Raw genomic sequence first — 18,509 nt, forward strand, 5'->3', positions numbered from 1 at the left:
ACTTCCATGACTCTTCTTCACGAAAAGCATCCGATTTAGTGTTTTAATTTACCCTAAAGAAAACTGAACTTTCATGTTAGGTCAAGTTCATGTTATTTGGTCAACGTAAGCATGAGAAGAGTTGTGACACAAAGTTCTATCCTCTAACTTGTTCCTTACCCTTGACGTTGATAAACTCCATCCTGCTAATATTTAATGTCTAGCAGAAAAGAATGGTAATTTAGTGAAAACCTTTATTTGTTCAAAGAGTCCCCTAGAGGTTTCTTTAGGATGTTATCACCCTTTTGACCGTAGGTTCTGAACAACTAATAGATAATACAAAGTATTACAGTGTGTACCTGTACGTGATCTGATTTGCCAGTAGCATTGCTACAGGCCAGGTAAGGCCAGGTGGTTAAGGCACTCTACTCGTAATCTGAGGGTCGTGGGTTCGAATCCCCGTAACACCAAATATGCTCGCCCTTTCAGCCGTGGGGGCATTTTAATATGACAGTCAATCCCACTTTCGTAGGTAAAAGAGTAGCCCAAAAGGTGGCGGTGGGTGGTGATGACTAACTGCCTTCCCTCTAGTCTTTCACTGCTAAATTGGGGATGGCTAGCGTAGATAGCCCTTGTGTAGTTTTGTGCGAAATTCGGAACAAACAAGGGCAGATCGCCCTAGAGTAGCTTTGCGCGAAATTCAAAAACGAACAAGGCAAGGCATTGCTACAACGTACCTAGTGAGGGTTAAAAGAACAAAAACTCATAAACTCTGCCTACAAATTTATAAACGTAAGAAATAAGCGAAGAAAAATTAAGTTCAGGTTTATGTTCCTAATTCAAAGTTATGGTGTGGTTTTAGTGGTTAGCACTCATTTGAAGTGCAAGTCTAATATTTCATGGTATGTGTCCATTTGCTCCTAACTTTGTTTTCATGGATGCTCGAAAAGGGTGATAGTTACCATAGGATCCTTTCCTCTACGACCTGAAAAGTAGAGACGATTATTTGCACTTTGCTTTCTGTGTGGTTTTACACAGAAATTACAACTCAAAACAAGCACCATATAAAATATACTTTTTGATTACTGAAAAATAATAAGACAAAACACTAACAAGACAAAACGGAGTTATCAACATTCTCCATCAGCGATGATGGATAAGTCATTAGATCTAACAAGTGATAAAAGGAGAATGATCATATTGTGATAACAACATTCGTTAATAAAATCCACCGGTATAACACTCTTTACCTCCTTCTCTAATCATGGTATTCCTTAAGTTCTATATAACATAATGTAACCAACCAGTATCGGGTTGGACGTGGCCAATGGTTAGCATAGTTAGACAATAAATTTTAGGGATCATGTCCGTTGCCACACAAATGCTGTCTTCACTTTGGACCGCGGGTGCACTACAAAACTAATGGTCAAATCTCGCTATTCAATAAGAAAAGAGTAGTGCAATAGGTGGCGGTTGGTGCTTGTTGACTAGCTGCCTTCCATTTGTCTATCAGTTAAATTTTGTGAACGGTTATGTATAAATAACTTTACGCGCAAATCTCAAAAACAAACTTTCAGACAGTCTCTTTGGTTAATACTCTAGTGTGCCATAGCCACTGTCACTGTATTGAATCCTCGTTGATGTCCAAAATAAAGCCTTCTGTCTTTTGCAGAGCGTTTTCTGGACGTTTAATTAAAAGTTAAGGTCAGAACTCAAGAATTACATTTACCAGATACTGTTAACCAGAGAAGTTAACACTTTTATTTCCTGGGCTTGTCTGATCCCAATTATCAGAAATGATTTATGTTTAGCTACCAGTAGGGCGTAATGGCAACTCTAGTGTTTTTATATTGAGAATCAGAGTGATCTTTCTCAATTATACTTCTATTGCTAGGCTATAACTTTTACTGTGTTTAAGAACTAACCTTCAGGATTTAGGTTGAACAACATTAAATCCAGTTGAATATTTAAAAAAATCAGTTATTATTTTCTGTGTCTTAAAGGTTAGAATTTCCACAACATTAATATTGCCTAGTGACAACTGCTTGATTTGTTTCAAAATTAATTCTTCATATTTATTAATGAAAATAATTACACTTAGAATAAAATATTCTGCAGTTGTTAAAAGGTTAACGAATTAAAGAAATTCAGTAGCTTGAGTAAAAGCATCACTTTTGTTAGGCCCGGCATGGCCAGGTTGTTAAGAAACTCGACTCGTAATACGAGGGTCGCGGGTTCCAATCTCCGTCGCACCAAACATGCTCTCCTTTTTAGCCGAGGGAGCGTTATAACGTTACGGTCATTCCCATTATTTGTTGGTAAAAGAGTAGTCCAAAAGTTGGTTGTGGGTGGTGATGCCTAGCTGCCTTCCCTCTAGTCTTACACTGCTAGAGTAGATAGCCCTCGTGCAGTTTTGCGCGAAATTCAGAACAAATAAGTGCAGATAGCCCTCGTGTAGCTTTGCGCGAAATTCAAAAACAAACAAACACTTTTGTTCAGCGACTGCAGTTTTCAAGAATAATAATGGATATCTTCGATTTTAGACATGTCACTTCTCATCTTTCTACCTCGAGTGCAATAGCGGTTAATATTTGTTTTGTCTGCAATTTGTACGGTGTCAAGAGCAGCCATATTGTGTCTTTAAGACAAAATTTTTGATCTTATATTTTCATACATATAAATAATTGAGACTAGCACCTTCGAAATGCTATTAATATCTATAAAAGAAGTAAGACGTTTTTCTCGGGACTTTACATACACAATAAAAACTACAACAAATGTTTCTATGTAAGAGCCGCTGAAAACTTGTATTAATGAATACTGATAGCTTAGAGATGATTTACTGGTCATCTCCAAAACGGGATGATAATTTTATTTTATCAAGTTGACAAACTTCTTCTTCGAAACTTTGTTTGTGCAGCTTCTTGCAAGTTTATAGTCAAACCCAGCTGAGCGTGTACCATAGAAAAATACAGCTGCTGTCTGTGCTGAAACCGTTGATTTATGAATTCAGGAACGATATGAGCGAAAGAAACTTCAATTTTATATCTTTCATTGATTTTTGTTTGAGTGAGGAAGATCATTCAGTGAGCTTACGCTCTCCTAACTTTGAAAATAATTCATCTGGTCTGTTAATAAACATTCGAACGTCTCGTTTTTCGTAACATATTTATTATAACCTACTCAAAAATAGTGAATTACAAACAACGTGCAAAATACTAAAAATGTTAAAGATACTGTAGATAACCAGTTACTTTGCTATCGCTTTTAGGTTCTTGGTTTTTAACTCTTATCGCTTGTGTACTTTACTCGGTAATTCCCAAAGTGTTTTTGAAAATTTAATAACAAACGACGTCGTTTAGGAGAGAATTTTATTTTCGTCAATATATTAGCATAATCACGTTGAACGGCAGATTCCCTCACCTTAAAACCCAAAGGGATAATTTGATATAACGTTTACAGATAATTTATGTAAGGAAGTGTTTTGGCTTTTCTTTCATTCAGATTGGAAACACCATGACATGCTTTTGAACTGTTTTTAAAGGAATTTAAATAAAATATTCCTGGGGTACCCTTTGTATGGCCATTAATTAAATGAAATAAGTAGTTATATAAAATGACGTTTACATACAGTAAAACTCAAAACAAGCTTACATATATAAAATCAAACACTGCAAAAAGCCGAGGAAAACGTTTTGCTTTTCAAAAACTCACTATCAGAAAAGTGATTATTTAAAAAATTAAAACAAGGGTATTAAGAGCATGCCTCATCTAAAATTTAAAGCACGTGCTTAGAAGATGACGAAAAACTGTTTCAATGTAACACTAAGCTTCCTGCAACGTGACGACAACTAACATTTAAAACTCACGTGGTTCACTGTTCATTAATGTTAGAATTCACATTTATTTCACCACATGATTCCTAACCCGCAAATGTTAACTTCGGTTTGTCACAGCAAGCCAGTTGTTACAAACTGTATGTCATGTCATAGACATGTTACATTTCGCCTTGAAAAATAAGCACTTACCAGAGGCGTTGGTTTAATAAACCATGTCAATGTTTTTATAAAATACAGCAGCATGCTTCGTTATCTGCGAACTTCTAGAGAAAGATGTGAGCCACCCAGCAACTCAGTTTACAACTCTGGGTAATTCACACACACGCTAACCATTTCCTTATATATTTTATACCCTGAATGAACCGTTCAGATTATACATAATACCATTTCTTTTCTACACGTAATAATAATTTATTTTACAGTTTACATACATTTTTCATGTCAGTAATCTAACTTGGTTTGCACAATTGTTGATTTCTTGCATAGTTCAAACACACACGCACACACTAACACTTCCTTACAAATTATAGATAAAGGGTAAACAGCTCCTTTCTAGATTATATACAACACCACTTTTTTCACATGTAGTAAACATTTATTTGAAAGTTACATCCAAATACACCTATTACTGTTTCACACATACAGTAACCATCTAACCTACATATATGTATAAATTCAATGTGTGCCGTAAAACCTTATAAATGTAGTGAGGGTTGGTATAATACGCCTAAAGTAAAGACGTAGTGCCTAGAGCCAAGTGCATAACGTGTATCATGAAAGTAGAAAAAAATTGATTCAATTCTAAACTGAACGTGTTTCTGAATGAAGTATTTTCTGTTATATCACCAACGATTTTAACAGAGAAAAACATCTTTAACTAAAGAACACTTGAAATTAAAAAATCAACAAATATCTTTCCAGTTTTGTAGACTATACACGATATTTCATATTTTCAGTACGTACACAAAGAACAATATTAGGTTACGCTTTTGTGGTTGAGCAACATGTGTGACATGAAAGCCATTGTTGGAACGTAGTGTTACCAAAACGCACTGACTTTTATGTATATTAGAAGTTGTTAATCTAACTGATTTTACCAATTACTATTCTATGAATACGCTAAGAATTTATTTTATTAACAATCTTAATGTTAACAAGCTCACAAAGGAACTTACCTACCGACATTTGACTGCCTAGGCTGCACTTTTTGTCTCTTTGTTGATGGAACGTCATTTCGCAAAATTTATTTATTTCTATTAGCCGTGAAATGTGAGATCAAGATAAACTATGGGGTGGGGATGGTAGTACTTGCCCGGTCATTTTTGATAGGTTATATACTAGTTCCGTATAATTTACGTACAGTAATCATTTTCTTACAGTTTTCACCCAGTAAACATTTCCTGATAAACTCTACTCTTTGCGTTCATTTGAACAAAGTCTTTAATAGCGGTCAAGGTAATTACTTAACCTTCAATCACGTCATATTTCTCTCTTTTCATTCAAAGATTTTTTTGTTTGTTTATTTGGATATCTGCACACAATTATTCAAAAACTTCCCGCAATAGCCTTTCTTAATTTTGAACTAATTAATACACTAGATGAAGCCATGTAGTTCAGTGCAACTGGGTGATTGGTTCACTCGAGGGCTAATGGAACGAGAATGGTGAGTTGAATGACTGGTTGAACAAGTATTATCAATTATACAACAAACTCAACAGCAAAAATGTTACTGGTTATTATTATTTATTCTAGTTGTAGTTTAACACATTTATTTTGTGTTGACTTTATATTCACTTTAGTTGTAGTTTGATGCATATATTTTGTGTTTACCTTATATTCACCCTAGTTGTAGTTTGACGTATCTATTTTGTGTTTACTTTATATTCACTCTAGTTGTAGTTTGATGTATATATTTTGTGTTTACTTTATATTCACTCTAGTTGTAGTTTGATGTATATATTCTGTGTTTACTTTATATTCACCCTAGTTGCAGTTTCATGTATATATTTTATGCTTACTTTACATTCACTCTAGTTTTAGTTTCATGTATATATTTTGTGTTTACTTTATATTCACTCTCGTTGCAGTTTCATGTATATATTTTATGCTTATTTTATATTCACTCTAGTTTTAGTTTCATGTATATATTTAGTGCTTACTTTATATTTACTCTAGTTGTAGTTTCATGAATATTCAAGTCATTATAAAGAATTTTAGATTTTCATTTAGTATTTTTTAAATCTTTTTTTCGAACTGGGATGAGTGAGCTGTCGTGAACAACTTAAAAGGGTGAATTACATCGGAAATCGTTGAGAAACATTGATCTCGTCAATAGAACCCACTGCTACATATTGGGGTTTTCTCACAGAATAATGAGATTTGTTCGTTATTCTTAAAACATACCGATAGCATCAAATTACCCGGGGCGCGATTTTGTGACAATGAGATTCAAACTTTGGACCCTTGAATATACAGTCCGGTATCAACCAGAGTGCTGAATTTGTTTTGCTTGTTTTCTATACCTTTAAATAACGAAGTGTTACAACAAACACTTTTCTGTGAAAACAAGGGTTTCTTGCTCGAAAAGCATAGTATATTGCTGTACAGTGATCTGTAAGTGTCTGTTAGAACTGTTAAACATGTTGTGAAGCCATACAACAACATTCTGCGTCAGGATCCATGTTATGGTCCGAACTTTCTGCCTCGTTCTTCTCTCGTGTAATAATTTTGTTTTGTGTTATCCGCCGGTAAAGTTAATAACTTCATCATATACGTTATTTATAATATTGTTGTTACCCTCAGACACACAAAAAATTATTGATTGTGTTGTTTATTGTTAAATACAAGCTATATAAAAGTGTTTTGTTCAGCCTATATTTTAGGGCTGTAACCCCTTAGTGACAATTAGTTAATACAGCAATGTATATGATACTGGTAGGGAGTAAGGGTAGCTCGAAAATAATGATTTTAATTTTTTTAACAATTTCAAAAGCAATGTAGTTCCAAATCTGGTTAACTCAATCAGAAAAAGAAATCATAAATATGTTAGCTGTAGTTACTAAATGAGAAGAGTTTGAAAGACCTGTGAGAAAAGCAAGAGTGTGTGTAAAGTTTTGATAGGTGGAGTTGGAAAGTAATTTATAAGTATTATGTTGTTATAAAGAAATCGGTTCATACATTTATTGGAAAACACATATATACGAAAAGAATTTAAATCCCGTATAAACCTGATATAATGATTTGTTTATTTCTTTCTTTTTTAATTTTGCGCAAAGCTTTACGAGGGCTACTGTATCTGCGCTAGCCGTCCCTAATTTAGTAGTGTAAGATTAGAGGGAAGGCACCTAGTCATCACCCCCCACCGCCAACTCTTGAGTTACTCTTTTATCAACGAATAATGGAATTGACCGCCACATTATAGCCCCCCCCACGGCTGAAACGGCGAGCATGTTTAGCGTGATACGGATTCGAACCTGTGACCCTCAGATTACGAGAGGAGTGTCTTAACTACCTGGCCAAGCCGAGCTGAAATAATGAAATACTTTAAGTAAATTAAATAATTTTTAAACTGATTTATAGCTTTGATGACGTATTTGAGTTTACTTGATGTTTCTCAACCGATCCTTTTATGTAATTAAATATTTAATCCTTTCTCAGAGTCTTTATAATTTAGAAAGGAAATTCCTGATGAAAGATTTCAAAATAAATGTGAAATTATTGATAAACACTACATAAAAATTAATGATTTTAATAAATTTACTTTATTGAAAATATTCTAAAGTGTATATTTCAGACCAAAAGCACACAATGCTCCAAGTACAATTTCCTGAATATTGTAAAACATTTTATATCAACAGAAAATGTAACAACCAGTTTGGTTCTTACTCTTCTTAAAATACAGGACTTCAGTTCACAATAAATGCATTATCAATGTGATAATAGTTTCCTTGTTTGCATTCTATTTCTCTCACTAAAAATATTTAGGCGTTCATTTTCTCAGATTGTGTTTGTATACTTAATACAATTTGCTGTAAAAAAACAGCATGTAATTTGATTATGTGTTTATACTGATATCTAAAGTGCAATCGTAAAAAACTGATATATAACACTTGGATTACCGCTTTAGAGAATGAATGCACTTGAAGAGTATGTGTGAAATTTAAACATAGACATATCAATAGCTAGGTTTTATACAATTATAATCACACAGCCTCATTTCACCAAAAGAGTTTAAGAAAACAATAACACAAAGCTAAAAATAAATATATTTTATCGAAGTTCGTAATATATGCTGGTCCATAAAGTATTGAAAGTAAAATCGAAACTGGCCGTACGACAAGCAAGAGTGATGAATATTGGATATTAAACCAGACGTAGAGATATTGGTGAGACGTAGCATGTGAAATTAGAGGTGTTTCTGGAAACCAGTGCTCTGCTCTGAATTATCCCCTGGATATAGTTATTAGGCTGCAACGTAAATTTACTGAATCGCAAAACATCATTACATTGTCACGGATAATTTGATAAAGCCTCAACCTCACGAGTCCGCAAGGTGATGTAGCGTCACATGTGTTCACTATGACGGCTTTATAAAAGGTAATAGACAACTTGTGAACTCGTACACATTTTGATACTCGTGTAAAATGCATACACTTTTACCAGATGTTTCATTGGTTAGGGTTTTCAAAGTTAGTATTATGAGTCTAGAACATTACTTAAACAGTGGTTTATATATACGTATACATACATGCACTCAACTAAGTTCTTTGCTAAAAAAAATAGTTATTTACATTAATACGAAAGTGACACCTTGTTGATGGTTAACATTAACAATAAAACCTACTTAATCCCAAAGTATCAGCAAGTTAATAACATGTATTACTAATGCAGATTTTAAACTCTTCAATTAACTTAGATTGGCTCATATTAAGCTTTGTCCGTTTTTATTGATTCGTTTTAGGTATTTCATAGAAAGTTCATCACCAATTAGTGTAAATTTATGTCCACAACTTTGTCTTTTACACAATCGAAAGAAGTTGAAATTCTCAATAGCTTGTTGGAGGTTGAATATTTATTAAGCTGTGACAGCATTGTGCTATAAAAGTTTCCATTCGTCAAATTTATTCACAACTAAAACTTGAAGAATGATTACTTCTTTATGGGGAGAGTCCTACCTACGTGTGTTTCTCATTAACTACATTAAGACGTTTGACTATACAAGTACGAACAGAGATTAACCAAATGTGCACACGTTTCAACCATTAACACTAGACTGCTAAACATGGAACTAAAACATTCAGATACTTAGCACGAAAATATGCATGGTACGGTTTGTGAGGCATGTAAGTGACTAGAAGAATTTAACTTCTAATATTTCAGGATAACAGATATCCCGTAAGCAATAACAGGTGATAAACACTTTCTTTATTCCCTAAATGGTGGTGGAGAAAGTTGTAATTATCCCGGATAAAAGAACGCGTTTAACTATTTTATTAAACTGTAACAGTGTGGCTTATATATGTGTTAAAATAAATATTGATGAGTAAGATACTAGTGTAACGAATTAGTATGCCATCAGGAAGAATTAATTTATATAGAACTTCAGATTTGGGTTGTAACGTCCGTAATGGGAAATTTCAAGAGAAAGGGTTCTGGAAAATTGAAAAAGTTTAATTTAAAACTAAAGATTAGAAAGTTTAATATAAATCTAAAGACTAGAAAATGTTCTTAAAACTTGAAAGGTTTTCTATAAGCAAAACATATTGTGAAACTTCGTTTATTTAAAAGCTTTTTTCTTCATGGACGAAATGTATTTCCATAAACCAGTTAATACAAACTTACTACTTTCTTAGGTCTTGATAAATAACTTCTGTACAAACAAATATTAGTTTTCTTTTATTTAAAGGCCAAAGATTAAAAAAGCTTATACAGTATTTGTCTTACATTTTGATATATTAATATAATGATATTAGTCTTTGAGTGTATTTCTTTCTTTTTCGCTTGCTATTTTTTCTTCTGCAATAAAAATATTGATAGTTTTGATTAAAGACTTTATATAATTGTACAAGTCATTTTTCTAGTAGTTTGTAAATGTATAAATCGAAATGAATTATAGGAATTCGATAAAGAAAAAAAGAACTTTGCAGACGCCCATGAAAAAGAAAAGAAATTGGCTTGAAAGGTGGTGTTGTGAATTGGTCTATGCAATTTCATTACTTCTAGCAACTCACTGGTAATGAACTCTGCATATAACCAAAGATTGAAGATTTCAACAAAAGTTAGTAAGAGATGAATGAGACCCATCTCGCTGAAGAAAGGTTTCGAGTGCTCAAATCTGACGCAATGTCTACAAGAAGTTCGAGATAGGAAAAATTTGATTTTTAATTCCGATATCCCATGAGTCTCACATGGGTGGTTAATGTTTCTGTAAAAGTTGATGAAGAAGACCTTAGAGGATGATTGGTTAATGATATATGCTGTAACTATACTATCGATTTCAGTTTATCTCTAACTCACCGTATTCAAACTGTTATATATCTTTGTTTGAAGTGCGCAAATTAATACTCTGGTGTTCGAATAACTGGTTAAGTAATGGAACTATAAAGACACTTTTTACCTACAGGAGTTAGGCAGGAGAAATAGGTTTCGCTGTTTACAATGGTGACGCCATCTAAAGATACATTTACATCGCTTAAATAAATTATATAGTTACAATATAAATTACACGTTATGCCCGTTTTGCAGTCAAAATACTCTTAATACTTCTATTAAGCCAAATGTAAAGTTTAATTACTATCATATATAATACAATAGAAAAAATACAGTTACACTGATTGCTTATGTTACATAGCAAAAAATAAGTTATATTGTTTACGTACGTTGTCCAGTTACAAGAAAGTTACATTACACATCAACTTCAATTAAATCCTTAGCTTTCTATAACTTTTTGAAAGGTAATTTCTTTTTAAAAATATTTTATTATAATTTAATTAGTTTTAATTATCTGTTGGGTCAGCGGAAAGTTGAAGTAAATTGCAACTCTAAAATCCGAGTTCGATTCTCCGTGGAGTATAAAACACAGATAACCTTTGTGTAGCTTTGTAATAAAACAAACAGAACGAACCTACCGAAAAACAAATATCCTTATATGAGATACAAGTTATCAGAAAATGTTTGTTTCTCTTACAAGAGGGGCCCGGCATGGCCAAGCGTGTTAAGGCGTGCGACTCCTGAGGGTCGCGGGTTCGCATCCCCGTCGTGCCAAACATGCTCGCCCTTTCAGCCGTGGGGGCGTTATAATCCCACTATTCGTTGGTAAAAGAGTAGCCCAAGAGTTGGCGGTGGGTGGTGATGACTAGCTGTCTTGTCTTACACTGCTACATTAGGGACGGCTAGCACAGATAGCCCTCGAGTAGCTTTGTGCGAAATTTAAAAAAAAACACAACAAAACAAAACTTATCTTACCAGACAAGGAAGATAGAGGCCATCAGGGTAAAAACCAACTTTATGACAAGATACAATAAACCAACAATGGTCAAAGAGAAATATTGATGCTGACACTTCCTTCTGTCTATATTTACTTAACAATTTAACTTTTTAAAGAGACATAGAACTCAGCTTCATATTAAAATATTCACTGGCGTCGAGACTTGTTGTTTTCTGAGTTTTGCGCAAAGCTACACGAGAGCTATCTGAGCTAACCGTCCCTACTTTAGCAGTGTAAGACTAGAGGAAAGACAGCTATTAATTACCACCACCGCCAACTCTTGGGCTACTCTTTTACTAACGAATAATGGAATTGACCTTGACATTCTAATGCCCCCACAGCTGAAAAGGCGAGCATATTTGGTGTGACGGGGATTCTAACCCGCGACTTTCAGATCATGAGTCTAGTGTCTTAACCACTTTGTTATGCCGGCAAGGCATCGAGAGTCCCGTCCTGTGTGTCAGACGTATGTTCAAAATATTTTTTTTTTAACAACAACAAAAGTATTGGTGTATTCTTATCATATGTATAAACTGATATATTTAAGTTAGTTAGTTAGTTATCACCATTAGATTCCATCTAGGAACATAGGGCCGCAATCGCTTGCGGATTCTTCAACAAGTATTTAAGTAAGTAGGTTGTTACCCCACTGCACCGAGCCGTCTCTAATTTAGCAGTGTAAGACTAGAGGGAAGGCAGTTAGTCATCACCACCCACCGCCAATTCTTGGGCTACTCTTGTACCAACGAATAATGGGATTGACCGTAACATTATAACGCCCCCACGGCTGGGAGGGCGAGCATGTTTGGCGCGACGCGGACGCAAACCCGCGACCCTCGGATTACGAGTCGCACGCCTTACGCGCTTGGCCATGCCAGGCCATGATATATTTAAGACTTAAAGTAAAGTTAATTTCCTGGTATTGCTATGAGACCAGAGTTTCAGGCAAATAACACTACCACCTCTTAGCTAAGCAATAAATATAACTTACGCAATAGAATTTTACCCAATAAAAAAGATCCGGTGGCAGAAGAATGTAACAATGATTAAAGATAATAAGAGTGAAAAAAGTCACACAACGATAGATAGAATGTTCTGTAATTCACGTCAAAGCTTCAAGGATGGATGTAAATTCAGCTTCATAAATAAAACATTGTTCGAACGTCTAGTTCCATAAGAAATCTTTAGCTGAAGAATATAAGATTGAGAAAAAGTCAAACTATCAATCTTAAAGCCGTTAGTATATATGTGTGAAGATAACCACATGATTTGGACATAAGGTCTCTCCTTGCAATAGATCAATCCGACAAGAGTACTTCTTAGTTATTACTCTGAATTTCTAGATCTATCCGGGGGTTAGAGATTTTCCAGAAAGAAATTGGAAGTGCATTGTTCATTTTACTGGCCACTTTAAGCCTATCTAAAAGTGGAGTGACCTTATGAAAAAAGACGTTTTATTCTCCATAGAATTATCACAGTAGAATTACAGAGAATCTTCTACACAATCAGCGACTAAAGCGGATAATAAAATTCTGGAACACATGAGCAAACATTTTTTATAAATGCAGTTAAACTTAGTTTTAACTCGGGTCAACCTCGAATCATGAATTATACACTTATAATTAATACTAGACCTAATGAGTGATCTATAAATAAGTTAAAGTTAAATTCGCTACTCAGTTAAAGCCAGCAAGATATTCCAGTAGGTTGGTTCTCTTAAGGATTTTATCATACAACTGCTGAATGTAGTTTTAACCACTGAATATGGTATTTATAAGAAAGGCTGTGATCAAACCATTTTCTTTTGAATTATCTGCTATTAAAAATCCAAATCAATCGTTTGTGGATTACCATTAATGAGGAGAAAAGTATTCGTCTTAGAAATAGATATTAAAAAATTCATTTATCAAACTGAAATAGAATTTATTGTAATTTTTTTTAGGAAGACCAGTTAAGAGACTTAACGTTTCTCTTCACTTTTCACGTGATAGTATCATCAGCAATAACTCATAATGAGCTTTTATTGCGTGAGAAAAAAGGGACTAACAGCATTTTCCTGAGAAGTAATATTATCTATGTCAAAATTATCTGAAATTGTTTATCTACAACTTGGCTTTAACAGATTAATCATGTATTAAACTGTTTATTTAATTAAACGTTCTGCCATCTGTGTCCAAAGTGGAAAATTTATGCCGGAGACCATTTTTTTTTCAAATTATGCTTTTAAAGATGTAAGGAAACTCCTAACACCATAGGAACTTCAACAAATTTTACAGATTGTGTTTGATATGCTGTCCTTGTAATTCAAACAAGTTTGGATTAACAGCAGAATTAACTTGACTTTGACAGCACCATAATCAGTTACGTATCAGAAATTAAGAAAAGCTGGAAATCACATGAGGCTCTAGACATTCCGGATACCTTGTAGATAGTTGTATATAGTTATGAGCCACATAACTAGGTCGAAGGGTATAATCTATTGGAACTTTTTTAAAAATTCAGACTGACTGTTTTTCAATAAATCAGTATAATTTATTAGACATTCTACAAGTTTACTCAAATTGGGTGACGAATGTATGAGTTTATAAGACAATGCACCAGTTTTGTGTGAATATGCAGAATGTTCTTCTCCATATTAGCGACGTTTAGGTGTGTTTTTTATCTTTACGTTCCCTAAAGCCATAATTTTGAACACGCATAACACAATGCCTGACTTAATGTCGTCTTTGCATCATGTACTAATATCTCTGACAAATGTAACACTTTTCATATGTGAGATTAATTGCTTATTTTAAAATATAAATAAACATTTTGTAAGGTAACCTACTCCACTCAAAGCTAAATACAACTCTGAAAGTCGCTGGTTCGGATCCCTGTCCCATTAAACACGCTCGCCCTTTCAACTTGGAGTGTTATATTGTTTCGACCTATCCCACTATTCGTTGGTAAAAGAGTAGCCCAAGAGTTAGTGGTGGGTGATGGTGATGACTAGTTGTCTTTCCTTTATACTTTCACTGTTAAATTAGGGACGCCTAACGGAGATAGCTTTCGTATAGCTTTGCGCAAAATTTAAAACAAAGAAACCCAACTTTTCTTAATTCTAAACGTATGTAATACACCCAGTTTAGATGGATTCTTAGGCTTTTGTTATCTGCACTTATTGGTGTATTGTCGATAATATTTTTATTCTGGAAGCATGCTTTTTACTTTAAACAGTTATTATGAACGGATACCAGTAAAACTAACAAAGATTTTCATCCCGTTAGCACATGAGACTTTCTCTCTATCTGAATACACATGCGCCCTGAGATACAACCTTCTACACAGAATCATTGTTATCACTGATAAACGTACCAAGCTGTAGTGGATCCACATTTAGCAAGTTAACTGTGCTCAATGTCATTACTACTTTCCCTGATAAAAACGTGATTCTTTCAAATTGAGAGTTCAACTCATAATCATTACTACTGGAAACTATTTTACGCCCTCGCAAAACATGAAACTCACCGTCCATGTCTGAAATGTTACTACCTAAACTACAATCACAATTTTTTCACCATATTAACAAATTAATTATAGCTAAAAAAAATCAAACAATGATTTAATTATTAATCTTAGATCAATGTCAAGGAAAATCTTAAATTCCTTTTCTCAAACCTTTAACACCTTTTACCTCTTCTTACGTTTAGTAGCCACAAATCCATCTTCTCAATTTAATCTCCCCTCTATCTTCTCTTTAGTTCTCTCCGTGGTTGTTTTTTTATTTAGAATGGACTTTCAATGAGACACTTTCACCATAGAAACAATAATGCAAGGAAAACACATAAACAGAACTGCCAATATGCAAAATGCAAGTATATAAATATATCACAATAAGTATAGGTACAAACAAACCTGGCATCTGATCAAAATAGATTTTGTGAAAACGCTATGAATTTTCATAGCAAATTCGTTAAAGTTTTATGTCACAGAAGAATGTAAACTGAAATGAGAAGTTTCTCTGTGGTTATACTGAGGACTAGTAGAAGAAAAGAAATTTTTAAGTACAATACAGTTTATCAGAAAATGCCTTAAACTTTCATTGACAAGGCAAATATGGCACAGACCACATAGGTATGAGCCCACTTTATACAAGTATAACACAGACCATAAGGATATAAGCCCACTTTATACCGAGATCCATTAAATCAGCATTGACCACAGCGTAACCTTGATATAGATATTTCCGTCTATTTATGTTTACATCAAAGTAATAACTTTCGAAGAGCCATATACCTGTGTCCAATAAAAAAAAACCCTTCAGTGGCATCAAAGTCGCTTCACATTTGATACATTTTCAGAACCATTTTTAATAACACGACATCTCCAAGATTTAAAACATATCTAACTTTTCCAGCATCCATTTAATTTTCCGGTGTTCCACCAAGACTTCTAGCAGATTGACCACTACCATATGGTTTTTTCAAAAGAAATATGTTATGAGAAATTATAACCAAAAGGGAAGATATAGTAGAGAGGCATATAAAAATATTAGAGAAAGCTCGGCGAGTCTGGTAAAAAAATATGAAATGACAGGTGGAATGTGTGGATTAGATGTAACGTTTTCTCACAACTAACAAATTATATTAGTTTATCAGCGGTTAGTTAAGAAGTATGCATCGAAAGCAAGCAAATGTTTATATATTTCAATTATATATGTCTTCTACTTCATTTACTAGCTGTGCTTCTCCAAGCAACACTGATTAGTCGACGAAATTAGCCTGTTGCAGCAGAAGTGGCGAATCAAAAGTAGAATTTTGTTTTTACTTCACTGAAATCTATGTTTTGGGAAATGAAATAATTTAAGAAATAGGTAAAATGTGTGTTAGTAAATCTGAACACTTTAAGAATTGCTGTAGTTTCAAAGTCATAAATAGAATCGTAGTTCAAAGAAATCTTTAGTTCTGTAATATAAAATCGCAAAAGACCGCGTGAGGCTTTACACTTTTTAGTTTCCTTTTACTTGCTACCAAACGACGAGATTACAATCAAAACCGGGACGATTATTGGCTGTTGACAAAACGTCTGATTAAATTGTTTAAATAGAGTGGTGACAAATTGATTTCTTACATATAACCATAATTACCGTGACAAACACGTCAGCTCCACCCAGCGTCAATCATTTTTCCTCAGTATAAGAATAATGTTGCAGTTAATTCTAACTGGATATGAACTGTTATTCTGCATAATCTAACTCAAGAGGTATGCCAACTAAGCAACAGAAGAGTGTTTGGTTTGTTTCTTTCAGAGTAAAACTACAGGATAAGTTGTATGCTCTCCGTTCATCGCAGTGAATCGAACCCTGGATTTTAGCATCGTAAGTTCGTAAACTTACTTCTGGAGGAGTAGCAGCAGAGGTAAAGGTACATTAAATATGAACATAATAAGTTTGTGTTTTTGCGTGTGTTTTTCTTGTAGCAAAGCCACATTGAGCAATTTGCTGTGTCCACCCAGGGGACTCGAGCCCCTAATTTTACATCCGTAGACTTACTGCTGTCTCAGCGGAAGACAATAATAAGTTAACTGAAAATAAAAGAATGCCACTTAACAATGTTACCATCTTTACCTTTTCTTTATAAATTTCACATTTTCTTACTTTATTCGTTATGTTTCTACGACTTCGTACATCGATGTACCTTATTCTTTCTGGAGTTAATTTTTTCAGTCTCCTATTAATTTAATTTCTACATCTTCTTTTACACTTTTATAATTATCACATATATTTAACTGTCAGTTTTTATCGTCACATACATAATTTTTCCTGATCTTTTCAATTTGATATCCTTCAGTTGTCATCCTGCTTATTTCAGGATTTCCACTCTTAATCAAACGTTCTTTTCATCATCAATCTCTGCCTATTTCTTTTGCAGTTACTGCAAACAACGTAATAGCCACATTCTTTCCTTTATCTTTACGATATGTCTAAAATGTACGAACATTGTTTTTACTGCATTCATATATGTATCAGTTCTTCCTACCTCAGTCTGCCAAGTGTAACAGAGAAAGTTTCTATCTAGACTGAACGCCCATTTTTATAAATTTTGCTTGTATTCCTACTAGTATTTTTTTCCTTTTCTATTCTGTATTTAATAGAATTTCTTAGTATTTTAAACAAGCGCAAGCTTCTATCAATATTGCAAACTTCGCTTCTTTCAGTCGCACCTCGTATTGAATTTACAGCATGTTGTTCTTTCGTCTCAATACAATTCGTGTGTTCTGTTGGGGTATTCCTGTTATTAAAACAATATCTCAGATGTGCATACCGTTTAACCTTCTCTATCTACTGACCTTTTCAATTTTCGCTATTTTCCCTATCATTTTGAAAAAAACACAAAACATTTTTAATTTTATTTAAATTTAAAGTTAATTAATTTGTCTCTAGCCTCCCAGTGGCACGACGGTACGTCAACGGACTTCCAACAGTAGAAACCAAGTTTCGATACCCATGACGAGCAAATCACAGCTACCTTGTTGTTTAGAGTTGTGTTTAACTTCAAACAAAATTCGTCTCTTTCATGAAATTTTCAACTACCCTAAACATGCTTTTCATTTCCCAAGCATAATCTCTCACTTTTAAAACATAATCTGCATATTTAAGGCAGAATCATGTTTCACTGTCACGCTTACCCCAATATTTATTCAATCTGTTCATCTTTTAAAATATTTAAATATATTAAGAATAAAGTAATACTGTAGAAATATATTTGTATAACTCTTTTACTATAACTCTTTTACTATCCAAAAACTCTTTGAGTTTTTCTTGTTTGCTTCTAATTCTAGTTATCTACTTATCTTTTACCTTACCTAGCATTGTCCTAAGTATTCCCATTTGCACTAGTTTTCAAATGCCTTAAAATAACAAAATCAATAAATATGCATTTAAATTTTCTAGTTTTTATTGAGACATTTAAAATAAATATATTAATTATGAATCATTTATGTACAGAAAAGATACGCCGTTTCTGTTCATCATTTCTTTTCCATTTTAATTGTTCATTAAAATGTATTAAAGGTATTGATATATACGCTACATTTAGCAATGACACTTTTCTTTAGTTTTTTATCTTTCATTTCTCAATTTGTAAATCGAGTAAGTATTTGCTTTCCAGTTTTTCTTATACTCATCTCTGACTTTTATGTTTGGTTTTTAGTTATTAATAATTTAT

At 33.6% G+C, this 18,509-nt stretch overlaps 1 protein-coding gene across 9 annotated transcripts in view; it reads left to right on the forward strand.

The window, feature by feature from the left end:
• The window catches only part of LOC143251946 (A-type potassium channel modulatory protein KCNIP1-like), a 142,504-nt gene that overhangs the window by 58,224 nt on the left and 65,771 nt on the right, over positions 1–18,509 (forward strand). For 4 of the 9 annotated variants that reach the window (XR_013028777.1, XM_076503418.1, XM_076503328.1 and 1 more), the window contains exon 2: positions 16,592–16,700. The exons of 4 other annotated variants lie outside the window; for them this stretch is intronic. The gene's annotated coding sequence lies outside the window, so the exon portion shown is untranslated. Of the gene's footprint in view, positions 1–16,591; positions 16,707–18,509 lie in introns of all 9 variants that reach the window. One more of the 9 variants, XM_076503387.1, reaches the window with a different exon arrangement.

This window comes from Tachypleus tridentatus, chromosome 1, assembly GCF_004210375.1.
Source record: "Tachypleus tridentatus isolate NWPU-2018 chromosome 1, ASM421037v1, whole genome shotgun sequence".
NCBI classification, from domain to species: domain Eukaryota; kingdom Metazoa; phylum Arthropoda; class Merostomata; order Xiphosura; family Limulidae; genus Tachypleus; species Tachypleus tridentatus.